This window comes from Halichoeres trimaculatus, unplaced genomic scaffold (genome assembly GCF_033239565.1).
Source record: "Halichoeres trimaculatus isolate MK-OKI-2021-1 unplaced genomic scaffold, fHalTri1.1 fHalTri1_scaffold_9, whole genome shotgun sequence".
NCBI classification, from domain to species: domain Eukaryota; kingdom Metazoa; phylum Chordata; class Actinopteri; order Labriformes; family Labridae; genus Halichoeres; species Halichoeres trimaculatus.
The window spans coordinates 775,001-795,000 of NW_027437188.1; the positions used below are offsets into that span (position 1 = coordinate 775,001).

At 42.2% G+C, this 20,000-nt stretch overlaps 1 protein-coding gene across 6 annotated transcripts in view; it reads left to right on the forward strand.

Annotated features, from left to right (window-relative positions):
• The window catches only part of LOC141797518 (chloride channel protein 2-like), a 219,147-nt gene that overhangs the window by 71,506 nt on the left and 127,641 nt on the right, over nucleotides 1–20,000 (forward strand). The window lies entirely within an intron of this gene.

Here is a 20,000-nt window from a genome sequence, read left to right on the forward strand (position 1 = left end):
CACAAATAGAGTCAGCTGACCCTAACTTTCACTCCACACTCTCCTCTAAAGTCTTTCCTGCGTTTCTGCTGCTACAGCAGCACAGAGCTGCTGAACCCAAAGTCCAGTATTACACCTGAGAGTTTGGGGGAATTTATTCTTTCAATTTCCAGCTTTCAACTGGTGACTTTTAAAGCTTCACTGGCTTTTCCCCTGCAGCTAAACTCCTCATCTATCATCCCCTTATGAGGCAGAGCGGGGCCGTGCATCATCAGCCAGGGCACCTTTGCCCTCTGCAGAGCTGAGGAAAAGCTGAGTGGATATTTTAGTGAGGAACAGAGCTTTTACTCCACATCTAACAATCACAGGGACTTGTTCTGACTCACTGCTTCTCTGGCACCTTGAGCTGGTTTTATAGCTCTACTCTGTTTGCAAGTTTTCTGCGTAAAGTTTGAAGCCAAGAAGGTCTGTCCTGGTTTGGTCTGAACCCCCTGGAGGTAACTCAGGCACACTGTTTTGATTCACTTTTTTGCCTGCATTTTATCAGGAATATTTACACCGAGATATAAAATCTCTTTTATCTGAGGGGCCTGACTAAGATGCAGTAATAAAAAAAAGGTTTTACGCAAAGAAGAGGAAGAGCAGAGTGCAGCTAGCAAACATCTGCAGTGTTTGGTGGTGAAACAAACTTAAAGTCAGCTGTTAGAGCCCCTCTGTGAAGAGTCATGACTCGAGGTTTCAGCTTTTGTCTGGAGTTCAGCTCTTTGATGACAAACTTAAAGCAGGGATGGGCACGAGTAATGGAGTACTGGAATACTCGCCGTAGACCCCGTTACTTGAGTAACATGTTTTTATTCCTGGACCTGTGCAAGCGCCGCTTTTGGGTGACATAACTTGAACACATACAGCGTTGCATGTTTGACCCACAGACTGTAAAAAAATGAACTTCATTTTGCTCAGCTTGAAGTGAGGTCACCACCAAACTGCTCCACCTGGTGGCTGGCTGTAGTATAGGTAAAGAAAAATCTGTCTCCCCAGTCTTCCTGGTGGGCTGTGGTCAAACTTTGAAAAATAAATACACCTGGTAGAAATGTTACTCACGTCCGGTTGTTGTGATGATTTAAAGATACCATTTGGCCACCTTGTATTCAAGTCCTCTTTTTTCCAAAGAGTTTTATTTTCAGTAGTTATAAGAGGTTAAAAACGAGGCTTCACATCATGTTGAATGATGATTGACAGCTGCAGTTCTTGTGTATTTTTTGGGGGACTGTAAAATGTGTTGGGAGGTAGAGTCAAGAAGTGATAAGACTTGAGAGAAAAATATCTGGCAGCAATTGCTGCCAATGGCTGCGCCTGTGACGGGGGTATTTTGGCTTCAGAACCAAACAATGATAAATGGTGGAGCCACGCTGTCCTCTCTATATACAGCCTATGGTGTGACCCAGCTTTCTGTCTTGGCCTAACTAAAGATACTGTTAGGAAAATAATTAAGAGAATATAAACTTATGACTTCACCAGCCAAGGCTTTGTCACACTGAGCCACATTTCAGCAAAATCAACTGTTTAGTGGCAGCTACGGCAACTCTCTCGGAACTTGATAAGAAAAGCAAAAGCACTGCGAACACAGAACTGGAGATATGCTTGCATTAAGTTTAGCAAAGGTTGAAGAGTTAGGAGAGCTGATGGTGTTTGTGGAGCCAGAGTACCAGCCACCACCACGGAGAACAACATCTAGAACATCACCGCAGTACCTGGAGTGTCCACTAGAGGCTGGCTCCAAAACCCTTTGAAACCCCATTAACACCACTGCTGATACAGCAGGATTAAACGTGTTTACCACCTGGTGCAGCTGAGAGTTTTAGTCTGAGTAGCTCTTATGGTCGCTCAAAGAGCATGGAGGGGTCGAGCATGGTAGACATCCTCATGAAAGCGACTGACACTGACACTGGTTTAAGGCCTGGTCTGGACCAAGGTTTCTTTTTTTTATGTGTAGCTCTTGTATGAAGGTACTGTGGATGTCATAAACAGACATTCAGTAGACGTCATAAAAAGAACGTCTCTTTGTGCAGTGGGTTTGACCCAATTTAATGAATTCTTCTTTGACTTCAGAACCATCTGAGTGTTAAGGGCTTCTGACAACAGCTGCTTCAGCTCTCTGTCTTGAAGGTTTTGGATCATTTCACTCAGATGAACTTGAATGACCCGACCCTCAGGTCGTGTCCTCTAAATTCAGAGACGTTATATCCAGAGATTCTTACCTAACTTCACATCTTCTCTGTTGTATGATTGGATCATTGGATGAATGTAGTAAATTAGTTTCCATCTGGTTATCTAAAGCATCAGTCTTATGGATGCAGCTCCCTCAGGCTGCTGTTAAGTTATGTGTTTGAAGTGCAGGGATTCGTCTATTAGACCCCCTGCTGTGATTGGCCGTGGTGAAGAGCGTTTGATTCGTGTTTTTATCCACAGTGCACTCCTTTCACTGGCACAGAACAAAGTGTTTTTAACAGCCGTGAGCAGCGGGACTGACCGGTCCACATCGCTATTTGTAGAGCTGGACCGCCTAAAAATAAATACGTTTAACAAGAGGTGCCAGGACTGTTCAGTCAGAAATATGTCTGCTCTTCAGGGGTGCTTGGATCACAAAGTGTCAGATGGAGAGAGTCTGCTGGGTCGGGTCAGCGGGCTTCAGAGGTGACAGAGTGTCTAAATGTGAGACTGAAGTGGACTTTGGAGTGAGACGTGTTTCATCTGAAGAAAAATGGGGTATAGAATGATGTTTGGCTACGTGTTTTTTTTAAAAGATAAAGCATGTTTGAGCTTTGAATCAGAAGAAAACAGACGGAGCTGAACTGAGTCATCGATGTTTTAAAAAGTGCAACGGTCTCCAAACCTTTTTTTTTCTGAGATCCAAAAAGGCAAACCTTAAAATGTGTGTTTGACACCAAAATAAAAACCTTTGTTGATATTGTTTCTAGTTTGAAACCTATATCTGCAAAGTGACTCATTAATATAGCAGCTGAGAAAAAAAACATGAAAGTGACTGATCTGTCTAAGTTTCAGTTTCAGAATAAGGTGGAAGAGTTATATCTAAGCATGTGAACTGTGCTCAGGCCTGATGAGCTGCACTCTTCTTGTGCTCTGTCCTCATAGTGTAACTTAGCATATCCATGTGTATACCGCAGCTGGTCATATATACTGAGAGTTATACACTCTGCCCTGTGACGGCAGCTGGAAACTTAAAGCAGGAGGCCGGATGTTCCCACAGCACCTTCATTTGGAGAGCATTAAGTGGAAAACAAGTGCCACAAGAACGAGCAGACGGTCCTTTCACTCGCTGTTGGCTGTTCAACCACCCAGTGCTGCCCACTGGGAGTGCTTGTTGTGGTGTTGGATCACCACAAGGGTGCAGCATTGAGCTTTAGAGAGGAGCATAGAGAAGGGAGCTGAGGGTGGGAGTGGGATGACATAAGACAGGGACCTCAGAGACACACAGAGGCTCATAGTCCTCTATTCTTTGGTTGTTATGTGAGCGTCTTCTCAGCCTTCTTCATCTGCTTTGGACAATTCAGCTGCAATTTAGATTGAAACAAAAAGTCTTTCTGTTGACCTGAGGGGGGATCTTTACATTTTAAATAAACCACGTCTGAATCTAGGACTGACCCTTTTCAGAGAGCGATGGGTGTAGGGATGGCTTTACTTTGGCTGTTTATGTGTAACGGAGTGCAGCGGAGCAGCTCAGAGAACCAGCATTAAATATTCAGCTGACAAGACACACACACACACACTCACACACACACACACACACACCACAATGCAGAGGTAGAGGGTAGTTGAGCAATGCACCAATTCAAATTGCAGTCAGGCTGTATTTACCCGCAGCAGTGACTTGGTGATCTGATGATGGAGCAACTTTCTGTTGAGCACACTAGCCTGTTCTCTTTTTCTTTTCCTCCTCTTCTTTCTCTTCTTCATCTCACTCTTCTTCTCTTCTCTCTCATCTCTCCCTGCTTCAATTCAACAGTTTAGACAGTTCTCTGGTGGTGGTGTCATTGATTGTGATGCAGCATAAGTCAAGTACATTGGCTGGTGGTTGTCAGGTGATTTGCAAAGGCTACAACACACATGCAAAACCTACAACACACATGAAAGAGCAAAAAACACAAAAGCAAAACCTACAACACACATGAAAGAGCAAAAAACACAATGCCAAAACCTACAATAATAATGAAAGAGCAAAAGAACACAAAAGCAAAACCTACAACAATAATGCAAAAGCCACAACACAAACATTATTAAAAAAAAAAAAAGAAACAGAAAGGCAAAAGCCACAATACAAACATAAGAGCAAAAAAAAAAACCACAATGGTAAAACCACAACACAAATGTCAGAGCAAAAAAAAACCCCAAAGGTAAAGCCACAACACAAATGTAAGAGCAAAAGCCACACAGGAATGTTAGAACAAAACAAAAAAAAAACACAAATTCAAAAGCCACATTCATACATAAGGGAAAAAAATAAAAATAAAAATAAGAATTAGCTAAAGCTACAAAACAAATGCAAAACCTACAACACGCATGAAAGAGCAAAAGAACACAAAAGCAAAACCTACCACAATAATGCAAAAGCCACACACAAACATTATAAAAAAATAAAAATAAAAAAAAACAGAAAGGCAAAAGCCACAATATAAATGCAAAAGACACAACACAAACGTAAGAGCAAAAAAAACCCCACACAAATGAAAAAGCCACACAGGAATGTTAGAACAACAACAACAAAAAAAAAACAAATTCAAAAGCTGCAACACAAGTTTAAGGATAAATTAACACAAATTCAAAAGCCATGAACAAACATAAGGGCAAAAAAATAATAATAAAAATCAGCAAAAGCTACAACACAAATGCAAAACCTACAACACAAATTCAAAAGGCCACAATACAAATAAAATAAAATAAAAATCGAAAGCTACAACACAAATGCAAAAGCCACACACGGATGATAGAACAAAAAACACAAAGGCAAAAGCCACACACGGATGATAGAACAAAAAACACAAAGGCAAAAGCCACACACGGATGATAGAACAAAAAACACAAAGGCAAAAGCCACACACGGATGATAGAACAAACAACACAAAGGCAAAAGCCACACACAAATATTAGAGCAAAAACACACAACTGCAAAAGCTACAGCACAAAGGAAGTTAAAAGGTCAGTTATCCCAAAGGACAAAATAAAGTTGTAAAAGTAAAGAAATTATTTTCTTTTGAAACTTCATCTTTGAAAAATAAACTTTCACAGGAGTCTCACCATTCATGGTACTTCTATAGATGTATTTACCAGTAATACGTCATCTTAAGTACTTAACGTTATGAATCAGTCATACATTAGCATCATAGCTAAGTTTTTTATAATTGAAGTTATGAAAAAAAAAATCATTTACTGAATTTCAAAACTTTTCTGTGTCCTTAAGGAAACTGTCCTTTTAACTTCTGTTGTGTTGTTGTGTTTGTATTTGTATTGTTGCTTGTTAATTTGGCTGACACCTACGGGCCACTGTCGATCAGGGATAGATCCCAGCATAGAGACTTTTTCTCTGAATGGGCGGACTGAGCATAGACCCTTCAGATAAAATGAACTCCACACTAGGCAGCCATCGTGCAGTTTGTGTTAGATGTTGAGATAGTTTCTTTCCCCCACTGTCCTGCTGTTTCATTTCACAATCATCTGTTAGCCTGATTGTGTTAACCCTGTCTGTTGTTAGGATGCAGACTGTTTTTCAGAAAGTTACCTGCAGCTTGACTCAAAGCTCCTGAAGCCTTCAAACAGCAACTTTTAAAAACTCTGCCATATTGGCGTTTTGAAAGGTTTAGATAAGGTCCATATGTTCCAGGGAGGAGGGGACGTCTGAAAATAGCTCAAAAACCCAATGCAAGCTGTCAGGACCTGAAACCAGCGCAGTGGGCCGGCTCTCATTCTGTCTCCAGAAAAGTGTTTAAAAATGTTGATTATGGTTTGTAACTGCTCTGAGTCATGCTCCTCAGTTTCAGATTTTCTCTGGAAAAAAAGGTGCACAGGGTAATGTATAGTAAGCTGGTGGTTATGCACATTAGAATCAGTCCAACCTCTGCTAAACCTCTGCTTTGTGACAGGATCCTGATCTTCAGATCCCACACTTTACACATCATTTTCCATGACCAGCAGCTGAAGCTAAGAAGATAATGTATTATACCGATTCAAATGTGCTTTTGTAGTTTTTGAAGTAATAATTTTACACAGCTTAAAAAACCAAAAGAATGCCTCCAATTCAACTATAAGAAACCCTCTCACTGAAAGTCATTCTCATCAGCCTCATCCAGGAAGGATGCAGCTTTACAGATTCTCCCTGTTGTTATTACTGCTGCTTGGTAATCTCTGCTGTCATCACCACAGTTCAACAGCAACATGAGCACAAACAAATGTTTTAACCAAATTTAAACTATTTTACAGTCTCTCGAGATCCCCAACCTGAAATCATTAATATGTAGTCTATGTGATTCTTGTTCAGATCACCTCTGATGTCATACCCACTATAACTAATGAGAGAAGGAGACTGGGAAGTGTCATCAGCAGGATGCCACAGCTCACGAGCAGAGACGTAGACAAACAGACCCAGGGTAAAGTGAAATAAAAAAAGAAGAGCAGCTTATGGCGTCATTCACACAGACTTTTCTCCTTCTTACAGCAAGCTGACAGACGTTGCTCCCAGACTGCCAGCTAACTACGCTACTGCTGATCGCTCTAAGCGAGTGTGTTAACTTTTCTGCTTGAGTCACGTTTGAACAAGTGAGCTTCCGTGAGATCTGGTGTCTGCTGTTACCCCAAACGTTAAGTGTGAAGTGCAGCAGTCTCATGGAATCGTTGGGGCTGATTGTCAGTGTAAGAAAGGTCTAAACGGTCCTTCCAGTTTGAAAAGCTCTGGAGTGTGTGAGCAGCCTACAGGAGGGAAAACTTCCTCTCCTCCCTTTGTCTCTGTTACTGAGGGAAGTCAAGGAGCAAAGGGGGTCACCTGCACCCTCTGTATCACTGTGTGTGTGTGTGTGTGTGTGTGTGTGTGTGTGTGTGTGTGTGTGTGTGTGTGTGTGTGTGTGTGTGTGTGTGTGTGTGTGTGTGTGTGTGTGTGTGTGTGTGTGTGTGTAGAAGCAGGCAGGCTTCAGGCTGCTGTCACTCACTCTCACAGCTGTTGTCACTGGCTCCCATATGGGCTCCGAACATCACAGAAGTGACACCAAGGGACAAACACACACACACACACACACACACACACACACACACACACACACACACACACACACACACACACACACACACACACAAAACACACACTCAGAGCTGTCTTTTCTTTCCCTGCCTCAGTCCACCTGCACTGCAATGTCATTTAATTGGTTCCAGGAAAAGGCACACACACACACACACACACACACACACACACACTCACACACACACTCACACACACACACACACACACACACACACACACACACACACACACACACACACACACACACACACACACAGGCACACACACATGAAAAGACACACACATAGACGTGCACACTCAATGTTTCTCTGCAACAGGTGTGATGTCAGCAGATGCTCAGCATGGCGCCACATGTTGCTATGGCGACTGGCAGGCACCTAGCGACCAACAGTCGCTCAAATGCTCTTTTCCTTCCTGCTCTCCTTCCCTTCCTTCTCTCCTTTCCCCTCGTGGTGGTGATGTGGCGGGATTGAAACGGGGGAGTAGAAAAGCAGCTGTCAGCGATCGGCAGGCCCAGGTGTGGGGATTGGATGCATTTGTCACAAGTGGACACACACACATGTGAGCACAGTCACACTCCCACGCTCACTTTGATACTTGTTGATCAGTATCACCCCGGGTCGCCACTTGACTGTGTGTGTGTGTGTGTGTGTGTGTGTGTGTGTGTGTGTGTGTGTGTGTGTGTGTGTGTGTGTGTGTGTGTGTGTGAGCTGTTGGTACATAAAAGTGTGTGTGTGTGCATGTGTTATTGTTGTGACTGAATTTGGTTGAGCTTCATTGTAAAACCTCCCTGAGATGAGGGGAACCATGTGTTCAGACTTTCATACGTTCAGCTTACTAAAGAGACTCTGGTTGAGCTGCAAGAGCTATTGTCACTGCTTCTGCCCCTGCAGCTGTTTCAGTCTTTCTTATAGTTGTGATCCTCATTCTTGTTCCTGTGTGTAGCTGTAGTCCAGTTTCTGAAGGTGGCAGACTGCTCCTGTTCATTTTCCTGTAGCTTCATCTGATTTTCTCAGCAGCAGATGGTAACTGTAAAAGAGTGGTTCTGTAATGAGGGGTACATTTCAAGTCCATGGGTTATACTTATCGTATTATTAATATTACTACTAAATATTAATTTCAGGAAATGATCAATTTTACAGTGGGTCATTGGCAAATATATTTCACTTTCATCTAATACAGGAAGTTAACAGGTTCATCATTTCTTTAGCAAAATTCACTGTAGAAAACATGTTTGTGTTTGTTATTTTCAGCATTTTTTGTTAAAAATAATCATTAAAACATGACAGAGGTGTTTTAAAAGCTATTTAAATCATTAATTTAGATATAATTATTGACTGTGTGTGTCTGAGAAATCTGTATCAGCTGTGTTACCCATTAAAAAAAAACCCTATAAATCAGCAATGGTTTGCTCCAAAGTCACATGACCCCAATCAGCTGAGGTCCCATCCTTTTTGGTGTGAACCTTGAAGAAAGTGTGTCATGTTTCAGCTCCTCCTCATCAATATTTCATCAGAATGATTGTCTGTACATAGGGCGCATTAACTGTTCATCAGCTGTGTTACCAACATGTTCTGCTCTTCTTACTATAGATGCTATAAAGACCAAATTCATTAGATATTAATCTTGCCAATTAATTAATTTAGTACATTCCAGTTTGCAAACAAATAGAATATAAAGCAAAAAAAGAAACACTTTTTTTTTACTCTTGCAAACCTAAAATGTTCTCCGTATTATAGAATCGCTCAAGTACAAACAAAGGTGTTATAAATTTCCACTTCAAAGCTGCCGCTGAGCCAAATGAAGCTCCAGGAAAACTAACCTCTACAGGACGGCGCGTTGGACCCATTTGGCGTGGCACATTTGGGGCATCGCCGCGTTTGGGCGTCAGACGCTTCTACACTTGAGTTGAAAATGTTGACCTGGACGCAAATTCGCGTGAGGCTGTGCCATGGCAGCCAATCAGCAATGACATTCCCCCACGACGTCATTGATTTGATGACGTTCGGGGAGGAACTGCCACCTGCTCTGACTCCAACCCCACCGGATGATGGAGGAGAAAATAATCTGTGCAGTGTGTCATCATTCAGAGTTATAGAATGCAACGTGTGTACTCTACAGAGACCAGAAAAAAAGAGCAGGCTGGTGAAAGTCTCTGAGGAGACAGGTTTTGAAAATAAGTTCTGTAAAAATATTTCCAGCTGGATTTGCCTGCACGGGTCATCACTGAGTCCGACAGTGTTTTCCTCAGTGGAGTTTTGTAAAAGATGGAAGAGCCTGCTCGGTAACCCCCTGAACATGGGTCGGGGGGTCGAGGATGAGGTCGCAGGGAACAGCCAGCTAAGGCCAGTGGAGGTGGATTACCAGGGAGAGGCAGCAGGCCTTGATTGTGATCTCCAAGGCTTTCACACACTCTGCTGTCATGCTTTTGAAACCACAGCTCATTGTTTTTCAGATGCTCTTTTGGGCTTTGCGTCTTTAAATGCTTGTCTAAAAAGTCCAGCGTCCAGACTCGGGCATTCACGGGGCGCGTCACAAGCATGACGTGCGTTTAAATTTGCGAATTCATGTCCAGTGTGGCTGCAGCATTACACAGAGTTTTAGAATGGAAACAGGAAATGGAAACAAAGAGAAAAATACTATGATTCAGATCTAATGTTTAAAATTAGACGTCCAAAGATGATGCTGAAAGGATGTCCTTTGAACGTCTCTTACTCACTCCTGCTTAGACGTTCAACTGACGTCCAAAAAGCCAATGAATGCCAAGCAGGGTCACGGTGAGACGTCCAAATAGTGGACCTAAGTTGAACATTGTGTTGAGGTCCAGAATTGATCTTGCACCCACAGGCGGGTTGTAGACTTGATCTGCACGTCCATCAGGCGTTTGATGTTTAGTGGGATGTTAACCAAAGCAGAGCGCGCTTGTGAGTACCTTACCATCCTCTGTATGCAGAGTCCTCACTGAAGAAGGTTCCCTTATGCTGGGAGCTGATGTCTGAACTCACCTGGTCTATCAGCTGTTAGGATCTTAATGAGCTGCAGGATTGTTGGCTGTTGTAGAGCTACTGAGGGCTGTAGGGTTGTATGTGTCGAATCTGACTGCACAAAAAAACTGAGGGAGGCTGTTAATTAAACCATACGTATGGGACTGAGTTTGTTTTATGTTTTACTGTGTGTGTCCTGCAAGATGCTTGTGGGGACTTCTGTGGTGAACCCCATGGGGTTAGAAAGATTTTCCAATTCCAGTAAAGTAAGAGGTTGGACAGAGAAGGAGGATATTCTCCCAACAGATTAAAGCCATGATGCATGCTCCGCTAACTGAATGCATTTCCCAACAATGTAAAATTCCCATGGTTTAACTCAGAGCATGCACATTAAATCCCATTAGATTCCATTCAACCTTTTTCTTTTCTAATCTTGCTGCAGTTTCAACCACAAGGACAAAGCATAAAGTCAGGAGAAAGTGATCTCTGACAGAAAAAACCTCCTGCCTGCTAACTGACTGCTCCCCGCCAAACCCTCCCAGCTGATTTCTAGACACCTTGGGGTGAGTCCTGAACGACCACAATTTTTGTGCTGTGGTCTTAAAAGAAAAAACAGACTGAAATTGAGTAGGAAAAAATCCCCAGATTTGTCTCATTTTACCGTGGGTTAGCACAGGAGTGAGACAATTTGAAATAGAAGAATAGTCCTCATGGGACGACATGAGAAGCACACCTCTCTCCTCAGCTGAAACACTTCTCAGATTTATTATGAATCCCTTTTCTGCTGCCATTAACCTGAAGCTCCGTATTCAAGCAGGCTGGATGTCAGGTGATGGTTCCGTCAGCTGGGAGCGCTCACAACAGCCACACAGGAAGTCTTCATTTCCACACGTGACTGATGGAAGAGCGTCTGAACTTCAGCTGCCCACACATGATGTGGCTGAGCACAAACTGGTGTTACAAACTCACAGGGCGTTGAAACATCCTGTTTCATGAGGGAGAGGGCGAGGTGAAGCTCTTCTTTCACCATGTGACCACGTCCTGTTCACAAAGGATGGAGGAGACGCAGCAGGGCCGCAGCCTGACTGGATGACTGTCTCTGACACTACCCACTCAGGGTGGGCTGCCTCATTCACCTGATCAGGAGAGAGACAGGAACACACACCTCACACCATTCACATGTGCTTACACACATATGCTTTCAAAACCCAAACATTTCAGATACATGTGTGTGTGTGTGTGTGTGTGTGTGTGTGTGTGTGTGTGTGTGTGTGTGTGTGTGTGTGTGTGTGTGTGTGTGTGTGTGTGTGTGTGTGTGTGTGTGTGCGCTTGTGTGTGTGTGTGTGTGTGTGTGTGTGTGTGTGTGTGTGTGCGCGCGAGCGTGTGTGTGTGTGTTAGGTTTGAACACCCTGGTGACGCACTGTGGGGGTGTTCGGACGTCACTGGCATTCAGCTGCCAGCTAAGTCCAGGAAGTAGCACACACACTCACTGTAAAAACTGTTGCTTGTGTATGTGTGTGTGTGTGTGTGTGTGTGTGTGTGTGTGTGTGTGTGTGTGTGTGTGTGTGTGTGTGTGTGTGTGTGTGTGTGTGTGTGTGTGTGTGTGTGTGTGTGGTGTTATTTGCCATAGTCCATTGCTTTTACTATTGAGGTTGTTTGTATGTGTAGGCGAAGGTGTGTGTGTGAAAGGGAGGGAGAGTGAGGGAACTTTCACTTTAATATATCAAGTAACCAAGGAGACTCAGGCCCCTGATCAATATTTGATTCAGTGCCACTCGAGCAGATTGTGAATGTGTGTGTGTGTGTGTGTGTGTGTGTGTGTGTGTGTGTGTGTGTGTGTGTGTGTGTTATTTGCTGTAGTCCATTGCTTTTACTATAGAGGTTGTGGCTCTGGACCAGTGGCTCTGGACCAGTGGCTCTGGACCAGTGGCTCTGGTCCTGTGGCTCTGGTCCCGTGGCTCTGGTCCCGTGGCTCTGGTCCCGTGGCTCTGGTCCCGTGGCTCTGGTCCAGTGTTGGTGTCAGCAGAGACAGTGCTCACTCTCTCCTCAGTGTTAGCTTACATTCAGTTGGGTTGTCTTGGAGAGCAGGTTGAGCCAAAATGGCAGGTGGGACAACAGTAGCTGGAGCATTAGGATGGTTCTCAGAAGTCAGACACCTGTCCCAAGGTGCCAGGCGTCTGATTGAGGCTTCCAGTGGTTTTCCTGATGCTCAGCCAGAGCCAGACTGCAGCTAGCTGGGAAAGTAAACACTCCAACACTGCCAACACTCCTGATTTCAGAATCAGGAATACTTTACTGGTTCCTGGTCCTCCCCAGTGGGAGTCTTCGTTTTTTTTTTTTCAATCCTATCCTCCTGATGAGCTCAATATTTGTGATTTTTTTCCTGATTTTCTACTGAATTTTTACGTTGATACTGTAGCAGACCAGAATAATGGGAATGTTACCGTTAAGATGAGTTATTTTTTGTTCCTGTTATGAATCAATAAGAAATGTATCAATCCATCGTTAGCCTTTATGCATAACAATCCCCGTACTGATTCTTTTCACTTTGCCAGGATTTTCAGTTTGATCTGATTCTGAACTGAACTCACAAAGAAATGAACATTACTCTCTCACTCAAGATTACTATTTAGCACATTCAACATGGTAAAAATCTCCTTATTTACCAAAAACCATATAAACAAAATACCACTAGCTTGATGCTAACGTATAAGGGAAATTGCATTGGTATGATAATGGTTAGCATACATTGGTATATCCTCAGCTTCAGAATAGGATATCAACTTTTATCACAGAAACATATCACTAGATGGCCTACTTCAGTCAGTTACATAAAACAAAACAGTCCACTTTTACTTTTTATGTAATCACGTCCAGAGATATCCAGATCCAGTGACCAATTTCATATTTATTCACTTATAAACTCAATTAAAGGCTGTTGACCCAGGAAACCTGTAGAGCTACTTTTCGTACAGAGAAATTCACTGGAGGAATTGGTCAGGGAATAAATGAGGAACTGGATCGATAAGCAGAATTGAAAGGCATTGGCATCAAACAAATCATATTAATACCCATCCTAACTACAAGGCTCAGTATGTTGGCGCGCTGGTCTGAGAGTTAAATATAGAGCCAGATGTTACTGTTTTGTCCAGGTTATGGCCGACGGTGACAGTTTTTGAGTGGTCAGATGAAATGTTAACCTTGAAACCTGGGTTAAGTCTCAGGGTCTCTTTTGCTGATGCTACAAAACCAATGAAAGGCTTGTTCATAAATACTGTGAAAATGTTGAGGCACGGGGTGGGGGGTAAATAATGTGTAGGGGTGTTATAAGAGCGTGGAGGTGATGCTGTGTTAAGACACAAACACACACCTGCTTTTCAAGATTATTAATTAAGTCATTTATTTACTTAAAAGAGTTTAAGCCAAAACTTTTCTTCTCTAAATGCTGCATCAAATCAGCACTGTAAAGCATTAAAGAGGGGGTGTTGTTCTGTTTTCAGTCTTTATTCTGTCCCTCTGGTACCCTCACATTACCTTTACTTGATTTACAGCTTAAAGAAAACCATATTTTTCTCTCCTTGGTGTTTTAGAGAACCCTTTTTCAGCCTCTGTCTGAAACTCTTTTTTTAGCTGTTGTCTCTTTAAGACCCCACGCTCCTCAGAGACCTCATTCTGCCTGTTTGAATGGAGTGTCTTGATCAGTTTACAGACAGACTCAGGGATTTCTACTTACATCTGAATACGTAGAGGTTTGAAAATCTGCACATGCTAAGTCTGAACATCCAACATTGGTACTTTAGATCCATGGTTAACATATGAGAAAGCAGAATAACTCTTCTTTAAACTGAGATTCAGTCAGTAGCATTGGTTTTTGAGTCTCCTGGCATGTGGAAGGTATTTGACTTTTCATTAAAGACAAACACACTAACTTCTGCATTCCCTCAAAGATAGGTTTGAAGATTTTATGCTGAAAGTAATCTAAAGTTTTCAGTGTTTACTGAAGTGTTTCGCACATAAAGCGGTGTAATCAGGCATTTACAGCCCTCATGAAAAGGCTCATGGTGGTGAGAGCAGACAGACTATGTCTCAGTGCACACAGAGTTTAGTGTCTCTGATTGAAATCTTTCTCAGCTCCGCTCTTCACTCTCGGCTCTCGGTGACGGCTTCATGTGATCTCTGGACAAACTCGTCTTCTCTCAGCAGCTTGCAGAGAAGCTGTGAGATGACTTTTCCAGCAGCGATACTGTCACTGAGAGACTCTCTCAGAGTTGCCAAAGTCATCAAGTTTCTCAGTCTGCTGGGGGCAGTTTGAAAGAGTAATGCTGTACTGAGGTGCAGTGTCTCCCCGCCTGTTAGAAGACGGTGAAAAATGCAGGATAGTTAAGGTTGAAGAGTGAGCAGAGCCAAGGGGATTCAGAGTGTCTGACAGGTTAGTGAGAGGAGGACAAATCAAGCAGTAAAGACTTTCAGAATATACCTTATACTAATGAAAGTTTAAGTTACAGAGTTCGGTACAATACAAAGCCATACAAGTCAGGCCAAACTTTATTTATTCAGCACATTTGAAAACAACCGCAGTCGACAAAAGTGCTGTACAAGCTTAAAAACACAAGCAATTAAAACAAATAGTTCATTAAAAATAATTTAAAACAGCAGAGAGGTAGAAAAAGAAAAGAAAGCAAACAGCAGAAGAAAAATCCACGATAAATAAAAGCAAAATAAAAAGTTGGAGATGTTTTGCTTAACAGGTATCAAATGCCAATGCAAAGAGGAGTGTTTGAGGAGTGATTTAAAGCTCTCAGTACTTTGAGCGGTCCTAATATTTACAGGCAGACTGTTCCACAGTGCAGGAGCAGCCACGGCCAAAGCCGTCACCTCTGGTTCTGAGCCTCACTCTTGGGACATCAAGAAGGACCTGGGGTGTTGACCCAAGGGCTCTGACTGGAGCATGCAGGTTCAAACACTCGCTGAGCTATGGCAGTGCCAACCCATGAAAACTTTTAAAGACTAACAACACAATTTTATACTGGATCCTGACAGGGAGCCAGGAAAGAGACGCCAGTACCCGTTTGTGTCCGTAGACTCGGCCTTTTGTCAGTCAGATTTTCACACCTTTGGGTACAGACCACATGCTCAGATGATATTAAGCTGTAGAAAAAAATATGTGTATTCCTCAAACCTGGAGAAAAGAGAGTGGACCAAGCAGAGGGAATAACATCAGACAACTGTGATCTGAGGAATCAGTGGATGTACAAGAGAGGGCTGAAAAGTTCATAGCCTGATGAGGAAGGAGTGATGAGTGATGAAACCTGGCATGCATTCAATTCAACATTTTCTGACACTCACAGCATGGTCTATTTTTCAACACAATTTTTTCTTCCTTGGGTTGTTGCTGTGGCAGGACGTTTGGACCTTGGGTCATCTTCAAGGCTGTCCCTACCCCTCTCAATTTCAGCTGCCCCCTTTTTCACAGTTGATGAAGCTGGAGCATCTCTAATGTAGCAACCATGTGAATGTCCTTGGGGGTTAATGCCTTTTTCTGCAGATTTAATAACACCAAAAGTGCCAAATTTTTCCATATTTGCAAAATATCTCTGCAAAATTAAACCAACAACTGTCAGAGTTTTAGTCAGAAAATAAACTGAAGTGTAAATTAGGGGTGCACCAATCACAATTTTCTGGTCATCATGATCTTCAAAAAGCCTGACCTGCCGATACCAATACTGATTTTTATTTTTTATTTTTATAACTGACAGCATATACCTTCAATGTTCTAATCTTATTTTATTGAAAATCATTGAATACTACCTGTGAAACAATAAAATCTTTATGTTTTAACTAAAGAAAAATAATAAAGTGTCCTGAGTTTTAGGTCTCAGAGCAGAAAGCGACAATAGCTGGCTGTCAGACCTTCCCAGAGGTATATAAGATCACTTTCATATGTAAGGTTGGGCCCTTATCACCGATCCCTCAAAATTAAGGAAATTGGCACCGATCAATGGGTGCATGTCTAGTGTAAAATGAAACAGTTTAACTGTTAACTCTCCCTGGTTCACTCATGTTGTCTGAAAAGGACCTGATGCCGGTTGCCGTGGTGTCAAAATGCAGCAATGTAGGGCCATCTACTGGTGAGGGGGACTTACTTAAAGTAAAAAAAAACAAAAAAAAAAACAAAAAAAAACAGACTGTATTAAGTATCAGCTGTTGGTATCGGCAGCCTTCACAAGTACCAGTATTGTGAAATAAGAATGATATCAACTTGATACCCTATATCCAATACTGATACCAGTACTCACCTATCCCTAGTTTTTGATTTGGCAGAAGAAGCGGCCTGATGGGGTTTCATGGCCATGAGATGTCAGCGGCGCAGAAGATGGACATGCTAACTACATGAAGGCTGGCTGGTTGGTTTTGGTGGGTTGGCTGTGCTCGTCCTCATGAGTGAATGTGTATCCATCGGTATCAGTACGGGCCTGGTTCTCGCAGCCTGTGCCTCTCCAGGATGAAAAAGTGCTGAGAATTGTTTCCAAAACCAAAAGAGGAGGATTGTGTTTTGTAACTCTGAGACTCAAACTGTGATTTTCAGACAGTCAGACTAGGGAGAGTAGAGATTAATGTCTAACTGTCTTTAACAATGTCTCATACTCTGTGTTTGAACTCAATAAATCCTTTCTCTTCCTCCTTCTTTCTCTTTGTATTGACTTCTGTTTATTGATTTTGTAAACGTTCCTCAGTTTCTGCTCTTTGAGGTGAATTCAAGCTGCTGCTGCTGCTCGGGAGTGCAGACACAAATCAAGGAGTTGTGTTTGATTTGTTGACAGCTTTTACTGCCGCAGGCTGAAGTTTTATTCATGCTGTCCTTATGTTTTATGTGTTTGGGTTGTGGGACCAACAAGTGGCTCCTCTCACTGTAAAATCGATGGTTATTAAACACCAGCCGCCACCACCTCAGCCTCAGACTGTCGCTGCAGGATTTTATTTCTGTGTTGACTTTGTTCTGTGTTTTTTGCTCATTAGCTCCAGCCTTCACTTCACACGAGTGCTTCCTCTCTGCTTTATATTCATTTATGTCCTTTTTCCTTTACCTAGGCTTCTATTAGACTCCAGTTCCTTCTTTTCTCCTCCGTTCACTTCCAGCCTCACTTCCTCCTCTGCCTGTAATCCATCACCACCCCCTCCTCTCACCGGGTGCAGTCTGAATTTGAGGAGAGTGTGTGTGTTCCTGCCTCTCTTCCTCCATCCATCTGAGCCTGTGTTTTGAGATATTACTCTCTAATCAGCAGTGAGCCTTGAGCAGATTCACAGCACAGATTGGTCCACACTTTGCAGGTTTGGATCCAGACTTGGATGAAAGCAGGAAACTTTTCATCATCTTTCCATGAAAAATGGTTTTGGATGAGGAAACAAATGAGGAACAAGCTTTTTATAAAACATTTTCCATGTTTTTGGTATTTAGGCATTTCAATTTCCCTTCATCTGCCTGTGTTGGTGGGCTTGTATGATGGATGTGATCCTCTAGCTGATGAAACCTCTCCTCTCTCTGCTCTGGCAGGCTTTTAAAAGATCTCAGTTGTTTGAGTTTGGATCAGATCCTGTATTATAACATGTTTTTTTTTGTTGTTGTTTTTTATCAGGATGTTTCATGGGAGACATACTAAGCTGCTTTGCAATGGAACAAACATTTTGAGCCTGAAAAGAGTGTTTGATACCCGTGATGTTTGGCACACCAGTCAGTAACTTTCCAGGTGTTTTTTTCTGAAGCTCTGCACCCTTAAGGAAAGCTGCTTTACTACTTGAGCTTTGTAAATTTCCCACACCTTTTCACAAAAGCTGAGACACATAAGTGTTTCACACACGGGTACGCCAAAGGTGTCCCGGCACTTTGAATTAGATGATCAAAAACTTTGTCCAGCTGACATCTTTAGATAAAACTCTGAAAGACTATTTTCCATTTGGTGTGAGGCAAATCAACATGATACCTTCTTAAAGACTCTTGTTCAAGGGTCTTCAACCTGCGGCTCTGGAGCCTCATGTGGCTCTTTGACTCCTTTGCAGTGGCTCCTTGTAGCGTTAAAAAATATTACAGAGTTTTATTTTTCTTACAGAGGGTGTTGATGATCAAAGACACTGACACTAAATAAAATCCTGCATTAACATTTAGTTGAACTAAATCTTCATCCCATCTGTCAATAAAGCCTGCCACCGCTCTACTCCACCTCCTACAACATCAACAGCCCACCAACTTTCCATGCACCTGTGGCTAACCTCAAGTTTTACAGCCCTGGGAAGATAACTACATCTACAAAAAGACTCATCTGGAAGAAAAGACAGATTTTAATTCTGTGTGGATGGAGTCATTAAACTATCAGATTTAAATACACGCTTAATATATGGCTGAATGTTGGCAAAGAACAATAAAATGATAAGTTGAGCAAAATAATTAACATATGTTTTTAGATTCAAGTGTTCATTTTGTTTTTTGAGATTTTTGCAAAATTTCTTTAATTTTATTTTTGGTAAACTTTCAAAATTTAAAAAAGTTTACAACTTTTTTTTTTTTTTTGCAACTTCTGGAATTTCTTTTTTTTCTCAAACTTGTTGAAAAAAAAATCTAAGACATCACGTGCAATCATCTAAATTCCAACAACTTCTCATTTAGATAATTATTCACCAGATTTTATGTATAGCATTTTATACACTTTTTTGTCTTGAAGGTGAAGTAGATTTAGTGGCTCCTGAATGACTACAATACAGCTAAGTTGAGGTAAAATGTCTCCTATGAAAGTAAATGCTGCAGACCCCTGAATTAGATAGAGGTCCATGTCTTAGTTTTAAAAATCAGCATCTTTATGCTGCTGCTGAAGTATCCTGCTTTTTTATTTTACAAGTGCAAAAAATCAAATCAAATCAATCCAACCAATAGTCTCCAGGCAGACAAAGCCTCACATGAGGATAAAGGATTCAGGATAATTAACAACAGTCACAATGAAGTTGGACAGGGTAGAGCAGAAAAAGCACAGTCAGTCAGTTTTGATTTGTTCAGTGAAGCGTGCCACATCTTCAGAAACTTTGGTTGGGTGTCATTTAACCAGATCTGAGCACTTCTTTTCATGTACCCCTAGTATACACATCATTTCTATGCTACTTTACACCGATAGAGTCACCACTCCTTGCTAAGTCAAAACATGCCAGGAAGGAAACGATATAAAATGAAGTGGGCTGCAGAAACGGTGCTGTGGTTCTATCATCCACAGGTGGGAACCTGAGAAATCCAGTCCAGATGCCTCAAACTGCCAACAGTTTCCACTTTTCAGGAGTGTGGGGATTCTATGAAAAGTGAGACTCTGTAAACTCATCTGGCCCAAACCAACATGTCTGATAAGCTTCAAGCTATGGTAAAACAAGTCAGGGCTGAAGTTGTCATTATGCCGCAGCTGAAGTTAGCATTCAGGGGATTTCTTGCTAACATGTCTGCCCCTGCTCTGCTCCTGTTACTGGGATGGTGTGTGCAGAAAGCAAAGCTTCCTGTGTGAAGCAATCATTCCTCTGTTAGACTTGCTGATCAGGGTGCATCCGCTCAGTGCAGCACTCTTCCTCTGATACAGTCCGTACCTATTCAGTACTCGGAATGTTCATCCCATCAACTGCACAAGCCTTAAATCATTCATCACCCAAAGTTGTTATTAAGCAGCCTTCGTGTATTTTCTCTTCTGCTTCTTTCTGCCTTATTCTCT